The sequence below is a fragment of the Gopherus evgoodei genome, chromosome 3, assembly GCF_007399415.2.
Source record: "Gopherus evgoodei ecotype Sinaloan lineage chromosome 3, rGopEvg1_v1.p, whole genome shotgun sequence".
Taxonomy (NCBI): domain Eukaryota; kingdom Metazoa; phylum Chordata; order Testudines; family Testudinidae; genus Gopherus; species Gopherus evgoodei.
In genome coordinates this window covers 11465211-11481181 of record NC_044324.1, presented here as the reverse complement: position 1 = coordinate 11481181, position 15971 = coordinate 11465211, and the positions used below count along the sequence as shown (strand labels likewise).

Sequence of the window (15971 nt, the reverse complement as noted above, 5' to 3'; positions counted from 1 at the left end):
AGCCTCCATTTGAGGCTCTCACAGAATATTCATCACATGAACTCACTCAGAAAAAGATCTTTCTAGTCACTATCACTTTGACCAGAAGAATGAGTAAGGTTCAGACACTTACGGCTGAGCTTCCCTGTGCAACATTCCATTGGGACAAGGGGGTACTAAGACTTCATGCAGAATTCACCCCCAAATTGGTCTCAGAATTTCATCTGAACCAATCAATCTCCCTGCCTTCTTCCCAAAACCACATTTGGCACTGGGAGAATAGAAACTGTGCACACTATAGCTTGACTCCCTTTTCACCTTCTTGCTATCGACTGTGAACTTTGGGCAACATTGGGATGGTAGGAAGTGGCCCAGGGAGGGCAGCCTTAAGGCGCTTCTGGGTGTCAGACCTTTGGTAGCCCTCACAGGGTCCTGGGCCAGATCCCAGTGAAGTGGGAGGGGCTGGGTTCACCTACCAACCCCCTCTCCCTGCAGTTTAAAGGGTCTGACCACTGGTCAACACTCCCCAGGATTTCAAACTATCACAGTGCCTGCCTTATTGCCCAGGGAAGAGGAAGGATGATTAGGCTACAGGCTACCGTAACTGATGTTCCCAGAAGTGCTTTGAGATCCTTGGATGAAAGGTGTTATAGAAGAGCAGTGTATTAATGGCATTGGCATGGAAGCTTGTCTTTTGTCCTGGCTAAGAGGCAAAGGACCACTTTTGCGACCATTGCAGTCACTGTGCCATAATCTGGTTTGAAGTCTGTCCAAGTGGGGTTGAAGGGTATTGTCTACACTGTAATTAAAAACCTGTGGCTGGCCAGGGCCAGCTGAATTGGGTTTGCGGGGCTCAGGCTAAGAGTCTGTTTAACTGAAGTGTAGACATTTTGATCAGGGTGCATCCTCCCACCATGCGAGGTCCTACAGCCAGGGCTCCAGTCAGAGCCTGAACATCTACAGTGTGATTAAACAGCTCCTTACCCCGAGTCAGCTGGCATGGGCCAGCCACGAGTGTCTCATTGCAGTTTAGACGTATGCTAAGATACTGGCCAAGATCATATGTTGCTGGAGATTGCTTTTTGCCTGCTTCTTAGTTACCTTGCCTCATAAGAGAACATTAGCTGGCAAGGTTGTTTGTGTCAAGTGTCTTCCAGACCAGCTAGCCTAAGGCTGTAATGATTACTTGTCAGCAGAAAGCCTAGGTGCTTCTACCAACGACCTGTGCTACTCCTGCTGCATAGAATGCTCTCCCGCCAGGCCACTACCTATCCTTTAACTTTCTCCCTGAGACCCACCTTTGCAGTGACACCTGTATGAAATCACCTAATTAATGCTGGCTAGTTTGAGGTACATCTGGGAATAATTAGTACTTTTAGCTAAAATTTTAAAACTTCCAAAGGAAGGGGGTGTGTGTGTATGTATATCTGTTTATCTCTGATTGTTTCTCTCTCCTCAGCCTGTATAGTGACTCAAAATGCTGTCTGGATTGAGAAATTGGCTTACTGTCAAGAACAGTTCTGGTGATCATGATTCTCCTCCGCTTCTGCAGGGGCAAAATCTCCTGTCCTCTCTCGTGGCTGTGGTATATGACTGGAGGGAACAGGTTGTCTGATCCCGTGGTACGATGGCATTCTCTGTTAGCATATTCAAAGACTACTGGCTCTATGAGCCCACAGGGATGGATTGACATGATTGGCCTTACTCTTCAATGTGTGCTCAGGTACTGCTCTCAGCCTGGAATAGTTGACAGTTTGATCAGGATACAAGTGTCATCACTGCCCCCACAACCCCTCCCCGTGTCTACACTTAGGCTGAAATGACAACTATTGTATGCCAATTTTGGATGAGCCCTGGCGTGGCGCCATCTTGGAGATTCCCATAGTCAGAGGAATTGTTTACCTGGTATCAGCATTTGTCGTGATGTTGGATTTTGGGGGCTATGGTATCGGTTTGAGAATAGAGCTGTCAGTCTGCAGGCCTGTGGTTTGTTTGTTAACCTGAAGATTTCCACATTGGCCTTGTCTGCTAATCAGGAGACTAGGTGAACACATTTGAAGGGGTATGTTTTTGGGATGGAGGCACTCCTACATGTGGAGTAGGATGCACACATAACTTGAGCAGCCTGATTTCTCTGAAAGTGTTCCTACACTATACCTCTCCTTAGCTCCCAGCTCTCTAGTGAGGCCCATTAGGAGCTGCCTTTATTCTGTATTTCTTCACCCAGGACAAAGATCAGTTTAAACACACTTCCCCCACTTCTCTGTGCTCCTCCTTTTTCCATGGTGCCTATCAGTGGTAAGTTTCTCTACCCTTGACTGGAGGGGAGAAGAGCCATCCATTATGAGCAAGAGAGTGTGACCACAGGGATTTTCAGGGTGATTCCAGATGGAGAGAAGAAAGAGTGTAGAGCCTTGAAATGAGATTACTGGAGTGTGGAGACGCATGAAATGTGTGCAGACCTGCCTTGGACTTGTTTAGTGCTAGAGTTGATTTCCTCAGAGCTGCCAGTGCCAAATATATTTGAGTTTCTGTGTGTGCGCGTGCAGTGAACAGGCCCCTTTCTCTATCATAAAAACCTAATCTGATACTAGGAGTGTATAATCTTAGGTACAGCAGTGAAAGTTGCAACTTCACCCAAGGCAAAGTGCAGGAATGAGAGTTCTGGAAAGCTGTAATTGGGACAGTATTTTGAGGCATTAGTTCTTCCTTCATTTCAGTGAAGAGCAGTTGTGTGGAAGAAATCTTTTTTAAAATGGTGGATGGCAATTATAAGCTTCATCTTGTTTTAATATAAATTCACTGTGGAGTTCTAGTTATGGTAAATCATATACCTGTAAAATAAGCTAAGCACTGGGGTTACTGAGACACACATTTATGTGCTTCTCAAAATATATTGTGATGACTTTAATGTAGTTTTTTTGTCATACATCTGGATCCCATTAGCTGGTTAAAATTGAGTTATTTTAAGCTTATGACTGTACATACTTGAAGGGGAGGTATTGTATTTTTAGTTCAGCTTGACTGTACTTTCTTTCCAGATGAGTAAAGTGCAGCCTTTGCTTTCTGAATGTGTACTTTTCAAGGCAGAGAACCTCATGGCAATCCGTGCAACTCCTTGAACAGGAACTCTGGATCTTAGTTTAATTTGTTTTTGTATTGCGTATACCCCAAAACAAAGTAAAGTCAGAGACATTATCCCAGTAGAGTTCCTACTCCTGAGCTCCAACAAGAAGAGGTAAGTCCCTGATCCGTGTGGCCACATGGCTTATGTTGGCTTCTATTGCAGGGATGACTGCATAGGTGAAGGGCTGGTTTCATAAGCAGTTTCTGGGGCACGTTGTACTATATTTAGATTGTGCTGCATTTGGGTACTGTTACATTTAAAAAAACAAAAGAACGTGTGCAATCATGTCTGAAGATTGTGAAAACGAATATTAATTTCATACCAAAGAAGAGAATAAATCGGATTTACCATGGCAGCTGGAGCAGAGGTTATTTGAGCTCTCCTGAGGACAGAATGAACTGTCTGTGCTGTATTACCCAATGCCTCGGTGGCAATAATGTCCGGGCACGTGGGGCACCACTAACCAAATTAATTTTTCAACTGTCTTTGGAGCTCACTGAAGCAGTTATCCAGCTAAAGACAATCTTTGTAATTCCCCGTGGCATTATAAAAATGTAATATTTTAAATTGATCAGAAACATACTTTAATTGCTCAAAGTATTGTGTTTCTAGTTGCTTTCTGGTTAAGGTTACTATTTCTCCTGTTACCTCTAACACTTTGAACTGTGATCCTGTCTGATCTTGTAAAAAGGATGTGGGAGTTGAGCTGAAACAGTACTTGGGTCAGAGTTCTCCAAGAAAAACCCAGGGTGCTCTATGAAGTTGTGTCGGAAATTCATGCTTCCCTCTGTGCGCTGTATTCACTGGATCATCAAGCTGGGAGACACTGTGTTGCTAGATGTGTTGTCATCCCTGTCACCCCCCTCCCCTAGTGTCATGGACAACCCCAGATAAATTTTATTTCACAAGGATTTAGTGGTACTGAACCATTGTATCCTCTTCCTATTCCAGTTTGTGAATATTCTTCCTCCCTACCCTCTGCAGTTAGGGATGATACTTTGCTTCCTGACCCAGATGGTTGTGTAGTTTTGCTGTGCACTATTGAACAGTTGCTATGGTCTTCCCTAGAAATGGCTTCACTTCAGTGGTTGGCAAAGTGATTCCTACGTGTGTGGTATATACAATGTGATCAACATGTTTCTAAAGCCCATTAGGATCCATTTAGATAAAGCTGCTGTACAAATGCAAGAGCATTTTTGTGCCTCCTTCTTCAAGAATGTGCAGTGCCTCTCTTACAGCCAGAGTAATGGCCTTATTAGTTAAGGCTGGTTCGGCCTTTTCGTTGCTCAGTCATTCTGGCAGATGTTGTCAGCCTTGGCCAGCAAAATGGCTAGGGCTGTTCCTGCTGACAGGAGCCAGGTATTGTACAAGCAGGAGCCTGACCATGCCATGGCTCAGGTTTGGGGAGGAAAAATGGTGTTTTTCCAAAGCTCTGCTCATAGTCCAAAAAATACCTATTCATGATGCCAAAATATTAGCTCCTGTATCTGTCCCCCTGATTTACTGTGGGCTCTCCCTTGGCTCCTCTGCACCTGCCCGCTGGATTGCTCCTGGCTGTACTGGGAGAGTTCTCCTCCAGGTCCTTTCCTGGGCTGGCTGGAATCCTTACGTTCTTCATGGCTCAAAGCTTTTCCCTTCTCTCTCCCTCTTGCCCACCTTTCTAGCTCTGTCAATAATTGTCAGCCCTCACCTGTAGCACCACTTGCTTCCCAGGCCTGGACCCTCTTTTCTTGCTGTACCAACAAACTTCATGTTTGCTTGGCAACAGCACCTTACTGTTCCAGTTCAGGATTTCACTCCCAGCCCATTTCCCTGCCCAAGTCCCTCCTTCCTGACCCACTACACCACTTGCTAGTCAGTCCTGAGCCTCTCTTGAGCAGTCTGTCAGTTGTGTCAAATTGCGTGGTAGCTTTCTGCTATAAACAGATCTCCATTGAGCAGGATGAGAAGTTCACCATGGTCATGTTCCCTGTAATGAGGCTGAGAGTAGAGCCTGGTTTTCAAAGATGAAAGGCTAATGGACTGACCCCCTGCCCTAGTGAGGCCATTCTTGTTTATAAACAGTCCATCCCAAAACTGGAATCTTTTCTGCTTACTTGGAAAAATGTTTGTTATCCCATTCACTCCCGAATTCTGTTGTCCTTCCATTGTCTCTTGTCTTGTACTGAGATGTCAGCTCTGTGGGCTTTCTTTTTGTTCTGTGTGCAGCGCCTGGCACAGTAGTATTCTGGTCCATGACTAGGGCTCCTAGATGCTATCATAATACAACAACTTCTGCAAGGAGTAACGGGAAGAGCTGGAAGTATTAGTATATAAGCTAAATTATGATTTAACTTGCATCACTGAGACTTGATGGAATGAATCTCAGGACTTACATATTGGTGTAGAGGGTTATAGCTTGTTCAGGAAGGACAGGCAGGGAAAAGGGGGAAGAGGTGTTGCATTATACATTAAGCAGCAAAGAATCCTGTGACACCTTGTAGACTAACAGACGTTTTGGAGCATGAGCTTTCGTGGGCGAATACCCACTTCGTCGGATGCAACGGCGAAGTGAGTATTCACCCACGAAAGCTCATGCTCCAAAATGTCTGTTAGTCTATAAGGTGCCACGGGATTCTTTGCTGCTTTTACAGATCCAGACTAACATGGCTACCCCTCTGATATTATACATTAAGAATATATACACTTGTCCTGAGGTCCAGGAGGATGTGAGAAGCCGATCAGACATTTTTCAGATAAAGATAAAAGGGGAAAACAATAGGGATGACGACATGGTGTGGGTCTACTGTAGGCCAGCAAATCAGGAGGTGGAGGTAGATTAGGCATTTCTAGAACAAATAACAGAAATATCCAAAACAAGACCTGGTGGTAATGTGGGACTATAGCTACTCAGACATGCGTTGAGAAAGTAATACAGCAAAACTGAAAATTTCCAGTAAACTCTTGGAATGTGTTGGGGACAGCTTTTTGTTTCAGAAAGTAGAGGGAGTAACCAGGGGGACAGCTATTTTAGACTTGATTCCGACCAACGTGGAAGAATTGGTTGCAAGTCTGGAGGTTGAAGGCAATTTGGGTGAAAGTGGTCACGAAATGAGAGATTTCATGATTCTAAGGAAAGAAAGGAGTGAGACCAGCAGAAAAAGGACAAGTAGATTTCGAAAAAACCCAGACTTTAACAACTCAGAAATCTGGTAGGAAAGATCCCCTGAGAAGAAAAGCAAAAGAGAAAACGGAGTTCCGGAGAGCTGGCATTTTCTCAGAGACAGTATTAAAAGCACAACAGCAAACTATCAGCAGCAAATGATTTACATACTGTCAACCTCTGGAACGGCTTGCCAGAAGGCGTGGTGAAGGCCAATATTATAACGGGGTTCAAAAGGGAGTTAGATAGATTCATGGAAGATAGGTCCATCCATGGCCATTAGCCAGGATGGGCAGGAATGGTGTCCCTAGCCTCCCTTTGCCAGAAGCTGGGAAGGGTTGACAGGGCATGAAGTTGATGATAACATGTCTGTTTATTCCCTTTGGGGCACCTGCAATTGGCCACTGTCAGAAGACAGAATACTGGGCTTGATGGACCTTTGGTCTGACCCAGTATGGCCGTTCTTATGTTCTAACTATGTTTATATGAAGGAAAGAGAATCATAAGAGGCTGATATGGCTCCATCAGGAACTCTTTAATGACTTGAAAATCAAGAAGGAATCCTATAAAAAGTGGAAATGTGGACAAATTGCTAAGGATGAATACCAAAGCATAGCACAAGCATGTAGGGACAAAATCAGAAAGGCTATGGCACTAAATGAGTTACACCTAGACAGGGATATAAAAGGCATAAGAAGAGGTTCATAAATAGATTAGGAGCAAGATAATGGCACAGGAAAGTGTAGGTCCTCTACTTAGTAGTGAAGGAGAGCTAATAATGCACACCACCAAGAAGGCCGAGAGGTTAAATGCCTGTTTTGCTTCAGTATTCACTAAAAAAGGATAATGGTGGCCAGATGCTTAAGACGATTAATATTAACAACAAGGGGAAAGGAAGAACACAAGCTGAAATAAGTTAAGAACAGGTTAAAGAATATTTAGGTAAATTAGATATATTCAAGTCAGCAGGAGCTGGTGAAATTAACCTTCGGGTACTTAAGGAACTAGATGAAGAAATCGCTGAAACGTTAGCAAATATCTTTGAAAACTCATGGAGGATGGGTGAGGTCGCAGATGACTGGAGAAGGGCAAATATAGTACCTATTTTTAAAAGGGTGAACAAAGAGGACTCATGGAATTATAGCCAGTCAACCTGACTTTAATATCTGGAAAGATACTTAAATTATTAAACAATCCGTTTGTAAGCACCCAGAGGATACCAGGGTAATAAGTAACAGCCAACATGGATTTGTCAACAACAAATGATGCCAAACTGACCTAATTTCGCTCTTTGACAAGGTTATTTGTCTAACCCAGGGGTCGGCAACCTTTCAGAAGTGGTGTGCCGAGTCTTCACTTATTCACTCTAATTTAAGGTTTCGTGTGCCAGTCATACATTTTAATGTTTTTAGAAGGTCTCTTTCTATAAGTCTATAATATGTAACTAAACTATTGTTGTATGTAAAGTAAATAAGGCTTTTAAAATGTTTAAGAAGCTTCCTTTAAAATTAAATTAAAATGCAGAGCCCCCTGGACCGGTGGCCAGGACCTGGGCAGTGTGAGTGCCACTGAAAATCAGCTTGTGTGCCGACTTCAGCACCCGTGCCATAGGTTGCCTACCTCTGGTCTAACGGATGGGGGGAAATTGTAGACATGATATATCTCAATTTTAATAAGGTTTTTGACATAGTCCCACGTGACATTCTCCTAGGCAAACTAGTGTAATGTGGGTCTAGGTGAAGTTACTACAAGGTGGGTGCAGCACTAGCTGAAAAACTGTAATAAAAGAATAATTCTTCGAGTGCTTGTTCGTGTCAGTTCGAATCAGGTGTGTGCACACCGCGTGCAGAGTCATTGGAAAGATTTCTCTTAGCAGCTCCTGTCGGGTTAGCGGTGGAGCCCCTTGGTGTAGCACCTTCACAGTGCTCCTTATATGACCCTGCTGACCCAGCCCCAGCTCAGCTCCTTCCTACCGCCAGAGACGGTTGTTGGAACTGTGGTCATTTGCTTAGCAAGTGCTTACCTCAGCGTTCTTTCATATAGTTGTAGTTTGTCTTAGTTGTTAGTGTATATATTGTATATAGTGAGGTTTGGGAGCGGGGTTTCCCCAGTCACAACCCCCTCGCCCCCTTGGGCTCTGGGGCATGCAGCGAGCCCAAGGCTTTAAAGCCTGTGGAACCTGCAGCAAGCCTATGCTAACAAGCAACCTCCACAACTCATGTCTGGGGGAGGCTGTGGCGAAGTGGGAATGTTCTTAATGTTTTCTCTGAATAGTGTGTGAGTGCCTCAGTTTCCCCTTTGCATTTCTTAGGTATCTAGGTGGCGAGATCAGGGTGTATTTGTTGCAGAGCCCAAGAAGGCCCCTGTGATACTGTCTGCACAGAGAATGGCCGGCACTCTGTCTCCTGGCAACTAATGGCCGGGGCCCCTCCTCTGCAAAGATGCCAACTGAAGGTGTTGAGAACAAAGAGATCAGGTGACCTCCTGGCCCGGGAAAGAGACAAAGACCAGAGAGGAGGGGTGAAGAGTTTCAATTTGGTGCTGGCTGAGGACGAGGAGTGAGTGCAGACGTGGGTGTCTGGCTCACTGCCCTCCAAAATTGACCTGGCTGAGGGGTCCTGTTCTCAGTACCTACAAGCTCTGTGTTAGACCCTGTTCCTGTCATCTAATAAACCTCTGTTTTACTGGCTGGCTAAGAGTCAGATCTGACTGCAAAGTTGGGGTGCATGCAGGACCCTTTGGCTTCCCCAGGACCCCGCCTGAGTGGACTCGCTGTGGGAAGCGCACGGAGGGGCAGAGGATGCTGAATGCTCCAAAGGTCAGACCCAGGAAGGTGGAAGCCATGTGAGCTTCTGGCCCTGGAGCCAGTCTGCTCACAGAGAGGAGACTTCACCAGAGTCCTGACTGGCTTCGTAGGGATCAGTTCCAGAGCATCACCCAGGGACTCCGTGACACAGGCGCACCAGACAGAAAGGTGCAAGATCTGCCGGGCTTTCCGCCCCCGAACTAAAAAGGAGTGAGATGTCCAACTGAAGCAGTTGCTCATGGAATCCGCCCTTCGTCCCCAGTCTGCTGCGGCCTGCCAGGACCCCACACCGAGTGCGTCAGTACGGAGTGCCCTGACATTGGTACGTAACATGGTGCCAAGGAAGGACTCTAGTCTAAGACACCCTTGGCAACGGTGCTCTCCGGCACCGCAGGATGCACAGACAACCCAGCACCGCTCACATTCACCGGTGCTGTACAAGCAGCATAGAAAAGCCAACGGGGCACTCCCTGGTGCAGAAAACAGCAGGACTTGCAGGCGCGGTACCGAGGCATCCCATGGAGGAACCGTCAGCATCCAGGCAGCAAGAATCAGCGCCATCGACTTTGGTTCCCTAGGGGGTACCATCAAGTCTGGTGCACAGCAACTCCCGGGATGGGCAGTGCCAGGTGGAGGAGTTGGAGTTACCCTCCACCCCAGACACTTTTGAAGCCACCAGAGATATAACGCTTGTCACCTGCATCATCAGCTCAGCAAAAGTGCCCAGCGCAATACCACATGGCACCGCCTTGGTCATCTCATTGAGATCCATGTCTTCAGACTCGGATGGTGACTCGTACTATTCCCGTCGCAGCAGGCATATATTTGACAAGCGACAGAGGGCTCCTGTTTGGTGGGCTCGGAGCACCAACCACCCCAGACAGCCAAGGATCGGCCTACGCCCTGTGGTTCCGAGGTGACCTTGGTGCAAGCCTCACAGCTGGCCCAGGTCACCGCCGAGGCACGACTCATTGCATGGCCAGGCTACTGTCGCCTTGGCTATGGTCCCCACAGAGGCCCCAGACACTGAACAGGAGGAGGTCAGGGAAAACTTTAATGTGCAGAAGAAAAATGCTGCTTTTAACCATCTTAATTTAAATGAAACAAGCACAGAAACAGTTACCATGTCGAATCTTTTGTTTTAAACTTTCCCTTTTTTTAGTAGTTTGTATTTAAAACAATACTGTGCCATATTTGCTTCCTCACCTCTGCTGCTGCTTGATTGTATACTTCCAGTTCCAAATGAGGTGTGTGCTTGACTGGTCATTTCATAAAAAATAGTTTCCTACCTCTTGTAACTGTTGTTCTTTGAGATGTATTGCTCATGTCCTTTCCAATAGGTGTGCACGCACCGCGTGCATGATTGTTGGAAGGTTTTTCCCCTAGCGGGTTTTCCCCCTAGTTGGGTCAGCTGTGAAGACCCCTGGAGTGGCGCCTTCATAGCGGTGTATATAGTACCCTGCCAACCAGCTGCTAGCTCAGTTCCTTCTTGCCAGAATACTCCAGCAGAGGGGAGGCAGACGGGAGTTGGAATGGATATGAGCAACACATCTTGAAGAACAACAGTTACGAGAGGTAGGTAACCTTTTTTTTTCTTTTTCGAATGATTGCTCATGTGCATTCCAATAGGTGACTTCCAAGCAGTTTCCTTGGGGGAGGGGTCAGAGTTCACCTGGTTGCTAAGTGCAGGACTGCCCTGCCAAAGGCTGCATCGTCCCTCGCCTACTGGGTAATGGCGTAGTGTGACATGAAGGTGCGGATAGAGAACCATGTTGCTGCCTTGCATATATCCTGAATAGGGACCTACGCCAGGAATGCTGCAGATGATGTCTGCACTCTTGTGGAGTGTACTGTAAGCAGAGGGGCTGGAATTTTAGTCAGGTCGAAGCACGTCCTGATATGGGACGTGATCCATGATGACATGCACTGGGACGAGATCAGAAGCCCCTTCATCCTTTCTGCGATTGCAGTAAAGAGCTGTGGTGACTTACAAAATGGCTTTGTGCGCTCAGTGTAGAATGCTAGGGCACACTTGACATCCAGGGAATGGAACATCCACTCTCTTTAACAGGCATGTGGCTTAGGGAAGAACACAGGTAAAAATATGTCCTGGTTCACGTGAAACCGTGAGACTACCTTTGGTAGCACTGTGGGGTGAGGGCATAGCTGCACCTTGTCTTTATAAAAGACCATATAGAGGGGCTCTGACGTCATCGCTCTGAGCACAGATACTCTTCTGGCTGAGATTATGGTCACCTTCCAGGAGAAAGGTAGGACAGAGGGCAGATCACTATGAGAGTGGGCAGGACCAGGTTGAGGTCCCACTGGGGAATGGGCTGTCGTATCTGGGGATAAAGTCTATCCAAGCCCTTGAGAAACTGTCCCATCAAGGGATTGCCGAAGACTCACCTACCCGCTGCCCCCGGGTGGAAGGCCGAAATGGCAGCCAGGTGTACCCTGAGAGATGAGATTGCCAACCCTGCTGCTGGAGGTATAACAGGTAGTCCAAAACAAGGGGCATTGGCGCTATCTGCAGTTTGGTGCCCCACTGCAGATACCAAATGGAAAAGTACTTCCACTTTGCCAGGTATGTGGCATGAGTGGAAGGTTTCCTGCTTCCCAGCAGGACCTCCCTCACTGGGTCCGAACACTGAAGCTCAAGAAGGTTCAGCCATGGAGTTTCCACGCCCTGAGGTGGAGGGTCTCCAGGATGGGGTGTTGTAGACGGCCGTGGTCCTTTGTGATGAGGGTCAGGCACACAGGAAGGGCTACTGGTCTGTCTACTGAGAGGTTCAACAGCGTGGTGAACCAGTGCTGGCAAGGCCACGCTGGCGCTATGAGGCTCAAGGAAGCCCCGTCCCAGTGAACCTTGAGGAGGACTCTGTGTGTAAGAGGGAAGGGCAAGAACGCGTAAAGCAGGTGACTCGTCCATGAAAGGTGAAAGGCGTCGGCAATGGAGCCTGGGCTGTGGTTCAGGAAAGAGCAGAACTGCTCGCACTTTCTGTTGCTCCATGTCGTGAACAGCTCTATGTGGGGAGAGGCCCACCTCTGGAAAATTGAGTCGAGGCGGTCGGCTAGTTGGTTTTGCATTCGCGGAAGGTGCAACGCCTCTAGGTGTATCGAGTGGGCGATGCAAAAGTCCCGCAGCTTGAGGGCTTCCTCGCACATGAGAGAGGAGCGAGCACCACCCTGTTTGTTTATGTAGAACATCGCTGCAGTGTTGTCCATCAGCACCAACACACATGTGCCCTGAAGGCGGGCCTGGACCGCTTGGCATGCTAGATGAACCGTCCTCAGCTCCCCTACATTGATGTGCAGCGATAGTTCTGCGTGGGACCATAGGACTTAGCTTCTGATATTGCCCAGGTGCACTCCCCAACCGAGCGCCAAGGTGTCCATGACTAGGGATACTGTAGGTTGGGGTTTGGCAAAGGGTACTCCCGCACAGACCACTATCGTGTCCAGTGGGTCCCTGCCCGGCCTGTGCACTCACACCAAGTACACCCTTGGAGGGGCCGAAGGCGTAACTTGGCATGCTGGACCATGTATGTGCAGGCTGCCATATGCCCCAACAGTTTCATGCAATTTCTGGCCGTGGTTGTGGGGAATCAGCGAAGGTTTTCAAGAATGTCCCTGAGTGCTTGGAAGCACAGCTCCAGCAGGAATGCCCTGGCCTGTGTGGAGTCCAAGAGAGCTCCTATGAAGTCTGTTCTCTGTGTAGGGGTCAGTGTGGATTTGGGCACATTCAATATGAGGCCCAGCCTGCGGAGTGTGGCCCAGGCCAGTGACACATGCTCTGCAGCCCGTGCTTGCGACTCAGCCTTACATAAGAACGGCCGTACTGGGTCAGACTAAGGGTCCATCTAGTCCAGTATCTGTCTATTGATAGTGGCCAATGCCAGGTGCCCCAGAGGGAGTGAACCTAACAGACAATGATCAAGTGATCTCTCTCCTGCCATCCATCTCCATCCTCTGATGAACAGAGGCTAGGGACACCATTCTTTACCCTTCCTGGCTAATAGCCATTTATGGACTTAGCCACCATGAATTTATCCAGTTCCCTTTTAAACGTTGTTATAGTCCCAGCCTTCACAACCTCCTCAGGTAAGGAGTTCCACAAGTTGACTGTGCGCTGTGTGAAGAAGAACTTCCTTTTATTTGTTTTAAACCTGCTACCTATTAATTTCATTTGGTGGCCCCTAGTTCTTGTATTATGGGAATAAGTAAATAACTTTTCCTTATCCACTTTCTCCACATCACTCATGATTTTATATACCTCTATCATATCCCTCCCTTAGTCTCCTCTTTTCCAAGCTGAAGAATCCTAGCCTCTTTAATCTTTCCTCTTATGGGACCCTCTCCAAACCCCTAATCATTTTAGTTGCCCTTTTCTGAACCTTTTCTAGTGATAGAATATCTTTTTTGAGGTGAGGAGACCATATCTGTACACAGTATTCGAGAACCAATCCATGCAACAAACCTCGATGCCAACTCTGCCCACATATCTACACCATCGACACCATCACAGGACCTAACCAGATCAGCTATACCATCACCGGTTCATTCACCTGCACGTCCACCAATGTAATATATGCCATCATATGCCAGCAATGCCCCTCTGCTATGTACATCGGCCAAACTGGACAGTCACTACGGAAAAGGATAAACGGACACAAATCAGATATTATGAATGGCAATATACAAAAACCTGTGGGAGAACACTTCAACCTCCCTGGCCACACTATAGCAGACCTTAAGGTGGCCATCCTGCAGCAAAACAATGTCAGGACCAGACTTCAAAGAGAAACTGCTGAGCTTCAGTTCATCTGCAAATTTGACACCATCAGCTCAGGGTTAAACAAAGACTGTGAATGGCTTGCCAACTACAAAACCAGTTTCTCCTCCCTTGGTTTTCACACCTCAACTGCTAGAACAGGGCCTCATCCTCCCTGATTGAACTACCTCATTATCTCTAGCTTGCCTGCATATATATAGCTGCCCCTAGAAATTTCCACTACATGCGTCTGACGAAGTGGGTATTCACCCACAAAAACTCATGCTCCAAAACGTCTGTTAGTCTATAAGGTGCCACAGGATTCTTTGCTGCTTTTACAGATCCAGACTAACACAGCTACCCCTCTGATACTAGTATTCGAGAAATGGGCGTACCATGGATTTATATAAGGGCAATAAGATATTCTCTGTCTTATTCTCTATCCCCTTTTTAATGATTCCTAACATCCTGTTTGCTTTTTTGACTGCCTCTGCGCACTGCGTGGACATCTTCAGAGAACTATCCACGATGACTCCAAGATCTTTTTCCTGACTCGTTGTAGCTAAATTAGCCCCCATCGTATTGTATGTATAGTTGGGGTTATTTTTTCCAATGTGCATTACTTTACATTTATCCACATTAAATTTCATTTGCCATTTTGTTGCCCAATCACTTAGTTTTGTGGGATCTTTTTAAAGTTCTTCACAATCTGCTTTGGTCTTAACTATCTTGAGTAGTTTAGTATCATCTGCAAACTTTGCCACCTCACTCTTTACCCCTTTCTCCAGATCATTTATGAATAAATTGAATAGGATTGGTCGTAGGACTGACCCTTGGGGAACACCACTAGTTAGCCCTCTCCATTCTGAGAATTTACCATTAATTCCTACCCTTTGTTCCCTGTCTTCTAACCAGTTCTCAGTCCATGAAAGGACCTTCCCTTTTATCCCATGACAGCTTAATTTACGTAAGAACCTTTGGTGAGGGACCTTGTCAAAGGCTTTCTGGAAATCTAAGTACACTATGTCCACTGGATCCCCCTTGTCCACGTTTGTTGACCCCTTCAAAGAACTCTAATAGATTAGTAAGACACAATTTCCCTTTACAGAAACCATGTTGTCTATTCCTAAACAGTTTGTTTTTCTATGTGTCTGACAATTTTATTCTTAACTATTGTTTCGACTAATTTTCCCAGTACCGACGTTAGACTTACCAGTCTGTAATTGCCGGGATCACCTCTAGAGCCCTTTTAAAATATTGGCGTTAAATTATCTAATTTCCAGTCATTGGGTACCGAAGCCGATTTAAAGGACAGGTTACAAACCTTAGTTAATAGTTCTGCAACTTCACATTTGAGTTCTTTCAGAACTCTTGGGTGAATGCCATCGGGTCCCAGTGACTTGTTAATGTTGAGTTTATCAATTAATTCCAAAACCTCCTCTAGTGACACTTCAATCTGTGACAGTTCCTCAGATTTGTCACGTACAAAGGATGGCTCAGGTTTGGGAATCTCCCTAACATCCTCAGCTGTGAAGACTGATGCAAAGAATCCATTTAGTTTCTCCTCAATGACTTTATTGTCTTTAAGCGCTACTTTTGTATCTCGATCTTCAAGGGGCCCACTGGTTGTTTAGCAGGCTTCCTGCTTCTGATGTACTTAAAAAACATTTTGTTATTACCTTTGGAGTTTGTGGCTAGCCTTTCTTCAAACTCCTCTTTGGCTTTTCTTATTACACTCTTGCACTTAAGCTAGCAGTGTTTGTGCTCCTTTCTATTTGCCTCACTAGGATCTGACTTCCACTTTTTAAAGGAAGTCTTTTTATCTCTCACTGCTTCTTTTACATGGTTGTTAAGCCATGGTGGCTCTTTTTTAGTCCTTTTACTGTGTTTCTTAATTTGCGGTATACATTGAAGTTGGGCCTCTATTATGGTGTCTTTAAAAAGGGCCCATGCAACTTGCAAGGATTTCAGTTTAGTCACTGTACTTTTAACTTTTGTTTAACTAACCCCCTCATTTTTGTATAGTTTCATCTTTTGAAATTAAATGCCTCAGTGTTGGGCTGTTGAGATGTTCTTCCCCCCACAGGGATGTTGAATGCTATTGTATTATGGTCACTATTTCCAAGCGGTCCTGCTATAGTTA

The 15971-nt window shown here is 46.2% G+C and overlaps 1 protein-coding gene across 8 annotated transcripts in view; it reads left to right on the top strand.

Annotated features, from left to right (window-relative positions):
- Nucleotides 1-15971, top strand: part of ASXL2 (ASXL transcriptional regulator 2) — a 237837-nt gene that overhangs the window by 165321 nt on the left and 56545 nt on the right. The window contains exons 1-2 of one of the 8 annotated variants that reach the window (XM_030555061.1): nucleotides 1461-1702; nucleotides 3021-3217. The exons of the other annotated variants lie outside the window; for them this stretch is intronic. The gene's annotated coding sequence lies outside the window, so the exon portion shown is untranslated. Of the gene's footprint in view, nucleotides 1-1460; nucleotides 1703-3020; nucleotides 3218-15971 lie in introns of those variants that run through there. 8 annotated transcript variants of the gene reach the window in all.